This window comes from Lactuca saligna, chromosome 5 (genome assembly GCF_052625555.1).
Source record: "Lactuca saligna cultivar CGN05327 chromosome 5, ASM5262555v1, whole genome shotgun sequence".
Classification (NCBI taxonomy): domain Eukaryota; kingdom Viridiplantae; phylum Streptophyta; class Magnoliopsida; order Asterales; family Asteraceae; genus Lactuca; species Lactuca saligna.
In genome coordinates, this window is record NC_136421.1 from 33624468 (window position 1) to 33633991 (window position 9524).

Below are 9524 nucleotides of genomic sequence, written 5' to 3' on the forward strand. Positions count from 1 at the left end.
TGGGGACATGGAAGGTACATCATTCAGGTAATAACTCGAATTACATTCTCCTATGATTGATGTATATATAGATTTAGGGTTTATGGAACCCATTTGGAGTCTAGATGGTTTGTTGTGTTGTTATTCAACGTTTATAACCTTGCATTAGGACCCTTAGAGGTCCAGAAGGATCCATGTTTGTATATTCGGGAAAATATGTACCTCAGGAAGCAGTTCGATCGACTGCATGGAGTGGACTCGCCGAGTCGGATGATCGGACTCGGCGAGTAGCTTGAAGATTCACTGGGACTCACCGAGTTTGTTCTTCAGACTCGGCGAGTGGAGTCGGGGTGGCCCCGCGATTCTTCCAGGAGTAACTCGTCGAGTTAAAGGGGATACTCGACGAGTAGAAGGGGAATTTTAGAGGATTAAAGAACGACCAGACTCGCCGAGTCGCTAGGCAACTCGCCGAGTCCAGTCGAGCTGACATTGGACTGTTGACCAGAGATGACCGTTGTGATTTCTTAGGGTCAGTTAATGTGGAAGATAGAAGTGTTAATAAGAGATATATGATGTTACAGGGAGCTTGTAGCTCGGAGGATCAAGTGCAAAGGACTTCAGGAGTTGCTATCTCCCAGCGTCCGCGAGGTGAGTCTTCTCACTATACTTTACTCGGAAGGGTTTGATTGTGTGACCGGAAAGTTGAACATGTTATGCATTATGTATTCATACTGTAAATGGAAGTTAGTAGTTACACGTGATATGCATGTTATATGGGCCGGAAGGCAAGTATTATGTGACAGAAAGGTCAGGTATGATATGTGATATATGTGCTTTATGTGTTAGAATATGTTTCGGGCCGGAAGGCAGGTTGATATATGATATATGTGCTTTATGTGTTAGAGTAATTGTATTATGTGTTATATATGTGTATGGGCCGGAAGGCAATTATTCTATGGGCCGGAAGGCAATTATTCTATGGGCCGGAAGGCGATTATCTCATGGGCCGGAAGGCATTGTGCAGTGGACCGGAAGGTCAGGGCCTGGAAAGGCGTACGTGCGTAAGGTGTATATTGGGGAACTCACTAAGCTTCGTGCTTACGTTGTTTATGTTATGTTGTTTCAGGTTCTTACAGTAACGCAGGATGGCAACGGTTCGATTGTACACACCGAAGAAAGAGTTGTGTTTTGGAGGATCCTGGTTTTCTATTTAACTGAAAATGAAACTACGTTTTGTAATTCCATTATGAACGAGGTTTTAAACAAGTGTATTAATATTAAATTGATTATTTCAATAAAAAAATTTTGTCTCGAAAATCTTGGTGTTTCAATATATACCTAATAGCTTGGGCTGTAGTTTGTGTTGAAAATAAAGACAACTAGAAATGGTTCTTAGAAAATTGCAAGAAGATCTGCATCTTGAAGGTGGTTTGGGTAGGACATTGATGTCAAATCAACATAAGGTATGTTTCTACTTTATAATGTCATACCTAATTTCTTTCAAATGTGATATAATTCTGAATATTTTGATGATATAAATGCAGGGGATAATTAAAGCTGTGAAAGATTTATTTCTAGAGATAGAATATAGGCAATGTGCCAGGCATGTTCTTTTCAATTTCAAGAAGAAATTCCTTGGGGCTTAGTATGAGAAACTATTTGGAAGGCTTGTAAGGCCTCAACTGAACCTCTTTTCAATTCTTCAATGAAAGAGATTCAAATGATTAGCCCAGCTGCTTATGTGCATCTTATGGGAAGGAATCCAAACTCATGGTCAAGAGCATTTTTTTCAATGAGGAAGGGGGTGTGATGTAGTTAAGAATGGGTTTTCTGAAAGCTTTAACAATGTTATATTGGAGGCTAGGAAGAAGCCAATTATTACAATTTTGGAGGATATTAGGCTATATGTGATGCAGAGGATGTGTAGTTTGAGGCATAAAGGAAGTGGATGGGGACATTTTGATGTATTTCCAAACATAAGGCTTTCCCTAAATGAATTAAAGATCCAACAAAGGTACTATATTATTCACCATAAATTAATTGAATATCCAGTCAAGTTACTTTAATTACCCTATTTACTTTGATTATTTGTAGGTACTGGTAAGTGCTTCCTAGTGGCCTAAATACATTTGAAACAAGAAAATTAGGAGAGTCTTATGGAGTTGATCTGGAAGAGAAAACATGTTCTTGTAGGATTTGGCAAATGAATTGGTATGGTTGTGTACACTCAGTGGCAGCCATTAGTTATGTAAATAGAGATGTAGAGGGATTTATTTATCCTTTATATCGTGCTTGCATATATATGAACACATACAAGTACACAATTAGAATCATGAATGGGAGTGCAATGTGGCCCCCAACAGAGTACATACCACCTTTCTCACCATTGAAAAGGAAGATGGTAGGGAGACCTACTATTAAGAGAAACAGGGATAGTACTAAGGTTACTGGATCACACAGATTATCCAAGGCAGGCAAAAAGATGTTTTGTGGTGTTTGTAAGAAATCAGGCCACAATAAGTCAACCTGTGATGCAATGTCAAAGCCCCAAAAAAGTCAGGTGAAAAAGAGGAAGGCTGAAGGTGAAGGTGAATCTAGTGCATTAAAGAAAAGGAAGGGTCAAGGGAAAAATGGGAAGGGAAAGAGTGAAGGTGATACTGGAAGTGGAATTGGTTTCAAAATGGGAGAAGGTGAATGTGAGTCAACAAGTGGTGTGACTAAGAAGAATGGTAAAAAGTAGATACATTGAAATTAAGAAAAAAGTCAGAGAGGATACTAACGAAAAAGTTGGCAAAAAAGGTTGCAGGAAAAAATGGTTAAGGTGATACATCAAGCAAACCGATGAACTTGGATTAAAGATGTTTTTTGAGTATGTTAGTTATGGTGCAAGGTCTTAAAACATAACATGAATGTATGGACGTATGGATGTTTTTTTTTTCTATTTGTAACATGAATATTAACATGTCTTTAAAACACCAAGTTATGATATTAATGAATGTATGGATGTTTGTTTTTTGTTTGTTACATGAATGTTAGTTTCTTTAGTTTAAAACATAACATGAATCTTTTTTTTATAATTGTACTTCCAATGAAATTCCATATAATAATGGACATCAATTATAACAATGTACTTCCACATAAGGTTATAATGGGAACTTCACATTTGGTAGATTTCATTACAAACCATATTTCAAGGGGAAATTGAAGTCCTGCAACATACGACCTTCACATTTGGTACATTTCATTACAAACCATAACATCACATGCAAAGCAAAACAAAGGTTATAATAGGAACTACTTTTCATTTCATTCATCCATCACAACTGAGGTTATTGTCTTAACAAAAACCCCCCAAAAATTTGGTTCTAAACACCATTACACCCTCAATGGGCACCATTGTTCAAACAAACCAACAACACATATCCTAATACATGCATATATACTAGCAGATGACGAAATTAGACAAAAAGACACAACCTTTGACAACCCTGGTAACCCAAAAGAGACTAATCGCCATTATGCTACCTACGAACTAAACTACACCCACCAAAATCCACATCCACTACATTCGACACAAACACGAACCCTAATCAACAACATCACTGCAACTCCAACAACACCCATCATTGTCACTTTCCTTTTTAAGTTGCATATCTCCTCCCTAAACTCGCCAAGCTGTTGTTGCATCTCATCTCACATTTCCTCAATCTACACTTGGGTTTCAATGCCATGAAGTTCGTAATCAGTGGGTAAGTCTAGTTCCGAAGCTCTAAAATCACCATAGGAGAAGCTTTGTTCTGAGGTCATCTTCTTGATTTATAGGTGGGAATAAAAAAGCGAAGTCGATGATGTGAATGATACGTATTAGGGTAACAAAGTGGTGGGGTAGATGGATTTAGGAGAAGACGGTTTATAAGGGGACTATTAGCAATGACTTGGCAATTCTTGGGGACCAAGATTTCGACAGTAATATTCCACAGTGGTGTCCAAGTCACGAAAATAGGGGATAAACCTTTTAAAATCGGTAAAGGGATGTAATTAAATGGTCAACTGAAAGTATATTTCTTTAATGTGTTGGGGACCTTTTAAAACAAACACGAAAAGTTTGATGGGCAAATATGACATTTGCCCATTATTCTTGCGTTTCACTTTGCATGTTTTGACATCCAGAATAACTAGGTTATTCTTTCCGAATGAATAAGTTATTCAAACCATCCACAGTCGATAATACGTTGGAAGTAGGTATTAAGGCAACACTGTCATGAATCGGGTTTGTATATGTCCAAGGTAGTGGACATAGTAAGAGTTACTACAACATTCAAGAGTACTGCTGGAATAGGGATTCGAGTATTGGATTCAACCCACACTCATTTGAATCGCTTCATGCATTTTATCATGAGTGATCATGAGACGATAATATCTTATATTCTTCAAACCTAGAGATATGACTTGTTGCCTATGAGTTGGTTATACATTGACTACAAGAAAATGCATTTGGTAACTCGATGTTATAAAACGTCCCTTTATGTATGATTCAACAAGTAGTAGAACAAGCCTATGTGTCGAAGTTTATCCATTCCTTTTATCCTTGGAGGGATAAAAACGATATCTGTGGGCCCCTCGATGATTTGGTGATGACACACGTAAGTGCTCCGCCGGGCCTGGACTGATTTTGACTTGTTCAATTAGTTAGTCGTCATAAATCAAAAATCGGGAAACAACAAATGGATAGAGAGAATGACTATAATCCATGTCTCAGTCCATATGATATCTAGAATGGAGGAATATATGGTCCCTTATCTAATAGGCATGTCATTGATTTGTTCAGAGTTCGACAGCGGCTTTAAGAGCTACGATTGCTAGTTGGGATCTTGGAGTCATACTTGAATAATAGCTTTAGACTTATCCAAGTGGGAGATTGTTGGATTAGGTGTCTAAGCCCATAACTATTATTGGTATGTATTTGACCCGAGAGTAGCATGGTCCATTTAGGTTGCATATCATCAGGATAATTTGTTAGGATGGACTTTTGAGAGAAGAGGTTATCTATGATTTATTAATATATTATAATTTCTAATATATTAATATGAAATCAAATGTTTTAATTAGTATTGATCAAGAATTAATTTGGAAGTATTTTAGTGATCAAAAGAGAGTAATTAAAACTATGGGGACTAATTATGGTAATTAGTTATATTTATATGTATTGGGCTTATGATCCATGTTGGACCAAGTTTATGTATGGATACATAAATAGTTGGGCCACATGAACCATGGATCATAAAAACCATGGATATGCATTTGGGTTATACCCATGACTCTTAGAATTCAACACATTTAAATACATATTTTATAACATAAAACCGCCACCCCTTGTGTGTGTGTGTGTGTGTACATGTTCTTGGAGTTCATGAAGGTTTTAGAGTGCATGGAGATTTTCTCTCAAGTCCTACCCTTGTCCTTGATATGTTGTGACTTCATTTGAGGCTTCCACACTATTAGGGCTAAGTTCTTAAGGCCAAATACATCAAGACCGCCAACAACACAAAAAGGTATGTTACACTATCTAGTATTTTATGTAGTTTCTATGACAATTGCATGTATAATTAGTGAAGACATAGATCCAAGGTATTTAGGGTTGTATGTGCACCATAGGATGTTGTATTATACCAAAACCCAATACTAACTCCTTAGAAAATCTTACAAAAACCCATTCATGATAGTCTACTTACATAACCTACTTCCAAAGTATGATCGACTGTGGATAGTTCGAAAAATCTCGTTATTCTGGAAGTCAAAACACGCAAAATGAAACAATAGTAAACGATTGAAAAAAGACAATAACTTTACTTATAAATAAAACTCCTTTTATTAATCATCAAATGTCAGTTACATTTAAAGTATTACAAGTTTCTAAATATGTAACATCTGGTTGGTGCTTGTGAAAGAAGAAGGAGATAGAGGGCCAAAAAGGGAAGGTGTAGATTTAGAAGCTACACTCCATTTGCTACATTTTTTTCGTCATCAAGTCTCTAACTTGATCATTATTTTCTTAGATCTATTTAATTCCTTTTTATGAGGGTTTTGATTCATGAACCTTGGTCTTTAGGATTTGGACGTCCCAAGTGACATATATTTCAGATATGGGATCCAGTCTGTCATGCTTTGGTGTGGGATACTAAGGATTTTTGGACAAGATCTGTCTCCTAAAGAATTAGGGTCTTAGCTAAACCCTTCAAGAAGGGCTATCAACGGGTAAAGTTATAAACTTTACCCTTAGAAAGGCTATTTCTAGAAAACAAGCGATGTTTGGACTTTGGATCTAGAAAAATAAGGGCTTAACATGTTAAGATGGCCAAATCGACAGAGGGACTTGTCAAGTCGTGTTGTACCGTTCCAGTTTATAGTAGAAATTAACGAGTTTGTAGAGGGACTCGACAAGTTGATTCACCAAGTCACGACTATGAGCAACACTATAGGACTTGACGAGGCGGAGAACGACTTAGCGAGTTGAGTCGCGATTTCAATATTTCTAAGTTAAAAGAGCTCGACGAGTTGAAAGGTTGACTCGGAGAGTTGTTCAACTCAGAATGTTGACTTTGACTAGAGCATTGAATTTGACCAAAGGAAAAATGGTCATTTTACCCTTAGATGGATTTTTAGTTTTCTAACTAGGTATTATTGTATAGAGTTAGTCGGGGAGTCATGGGACCAGCCAGCAGAGATTCCTCACGCACGAGTTCAATATCTAGTTTGAGAGGTGAGTTTTCCTCCAGTAGGAATGGGTCGAAGGCACTAATGACGGTGTGTTCATGTATGTTAGCGTATGCCGGACTTAGGTCCGATGCTGAGGATAGCCCGATGTAGATTTTATGTTTCAGAACTCGGTCTGATGTCGTGGCAAGCCCAAGGAATGATGTATGCTTGATGTCTTCGTGATTCTTGCATGTACTTGTCTGTATGTTCTGGACTTCGGTCCGATGCGGGGGCAAGCCCGATGAAGATTTAGTTTATATGTCATGTTTTATGTGTTCTGAACTTTGGTTCGATGTCGGGACAAGCCCAAGGAAGCTTTATATGTTATATAGAGTATGTTTATGTTATGATATGTTTATGAGAACTGCATGCTAGATTAGGGCTAAGTATCTAGGAAGGATGCCTTATGTGCCTTCGTTATGTGTATCAGCTTTAGGAATTGCATGCTAGTACAAATTAGTTAGTATGATGGCCTGAATAGTATATGCTTGATTATGTTACTTAATACTTGAATGATGCTTGCTTTGTGATTTTAGGAGTCCTAGTTATCTTTTACTGACTAGTAAATGAATATGTTAAGTTACATATTGTGAGGACTAAAAATTTCAGAAGGTTAGGTCTAGCTCTATTTCACAGCTCTTGTTTGAGTCCAACCGTTTAGGGAAGGATCTCTCATTTGAAGAATTATCTAATCTGAGTGATAAGTAATAGCATTCACAAGCTAGTTAAGGGAAGAAAGCAGGGACATCTTATGCAGTTGATGGCGGAGAGTGGGATGGTGATTACCCTAGGGCAAGCCTAGGATGAGAGTAGCGTGTGAAGCAGTAGTAGAATGGACTTGGTAAAGTCAAGGCAGTTCTTGAGGAAAGTACAGATAGATGTGGAAGGTAGTATGGGTCCGTAGTACTGAAGCAGAGGATCCATAATCGAGTCAAGGAAGGCTGAGATGAATCCAAGGAACTTGTAGTGTATGTGATCCCTCGAGAATTTATTAGTATTATGATGTTTGTTGTGATGTATTTTTCTGAATGGTGATTTTATGCAACAGACCAGTCGGCAGTTCAGACGATGGTGAGGGATCAGGATCGGCTCAGGAGCCGGGTAGCTAGACGACCAGACTAGGGAGTTCATCTTCTCTGAGATCATGCGAAGTATCCTGGATTAGACTCTTGTGATCTTTGACACTATCAAGGAGGGTATTTTTGAGCTTTTGGATGAGAGGTTGAGTGATTTCCGCACTAAGCTGGCGGCCATGATAGGGTCACGCACACTAACTTTCAAGGAGTTTAGGGCTTGTGGAGCTCGCGACTACCATGGGACTTGGGACCCCATTGCAAGTACCAGATGGTTGGCGGATGTTGCCAACACATTCCGCTCTACTAGATGTCCTGAGGGAGACAAGGTTCGACTTGCATCCAGTCTTCTGAAGGACATGGCACGTCACTGGTGGGAGGAGGTTGGACATGCCATTGGGGATGATGTAGCTCTTGATGTGATGACTTGGCGTGACTTTATGACCAGGTTTAGGACCGAGTTTGTACCCATGATACAAGTGTAATAGCTTTCCAGGGGGTTCCAGGATCTCTAACAGACAACCAGGACTGTGACTGAGATCACCGCGATGTTCATGGAGAGGGCCCTTCTTGTTTGACAGTATGTGGTTTATGAGGAGATGAAAAATGCTCGATACCATGAGATATCATGGAGTGATATCTGCCAGTTTGTGGAGCCGCTCCAGCTGTAAGACGCTGGAGGACATGACTTCTAGTGCCTGGGAGAGGGAGTTGGATTTAGAGATTGAAACGCCTGTGTTTCTAGGCTAAAGCATTACTGATGGTGTAATAGTCTAGGTCAACCTTTGTAACTCATTTTGAAGAAATAAAAAGAAATTATATGAATATTATGTGAATTATGTGTTTATTTGCTTAATTATTATAATTAAATGAATTAAGAATAAAAATGAGCGTCGAAATACATATTAGATAAAGCTGATATCTATGTAGAAAGTTATAGTGGTTAAAATAAGGATTTCGGTGATATAAAGAATACCGTAATCCGAGTTATCACGAAGAAGATATGACATGTCGAAAGTTTGCGACAAAACTAACACAACGCTATATGACGTAAAAAGTGAATTTACGATAAAGTGATTTTTATCATTAGTGATCTAAACGAAAGTCGTAATATTCGTTAAAATGAAAGCGTGCATAAAAAGAACTCTCAAATCTGACTTTGTATAAGGAAGTTATGGTTTTTCTAAGTTTCAGCTTAGTAGTAGACAGCTAAAATCTCGAAATTTAGATCGAGTGATTTTTAGCCGAAACAATCTAAACGAGAATCGAAGATCTTGTTGATAGTAGTTCAAACGTAAAAAGACAGACGAAAACGGATATCAGATGAAGAAGTTATGAATTTCTAACAGACTTTTCCTGTCTCGTCCCGTTAAAAATATAATATTATAAATAAAGTCAAAATTAGGCGATGGAGTCTATACAAAAGTTGTAGAGCATAATTTCACCAACGCGTGGATATAAAGAACATCAAAAACGGAGTTCGTATGCGAATGATATGAATTTCTGAAGTTTGGAGCACAAACTTCAAGAATTTGACTGCATTCATGACGTGAACATAGTACTCACGATGTGAACTCAGTAAATGACGCGTTTCAAGCCTAGAAGACACCCGCCAAGCCCAGGGGATGACCAGGATCAAAAGTCACGACGTGTACAAGCATGGTTCACGACGTGAATGTTGAATTTGCACCCTATAAATAGAATTGAAGGGGCAGC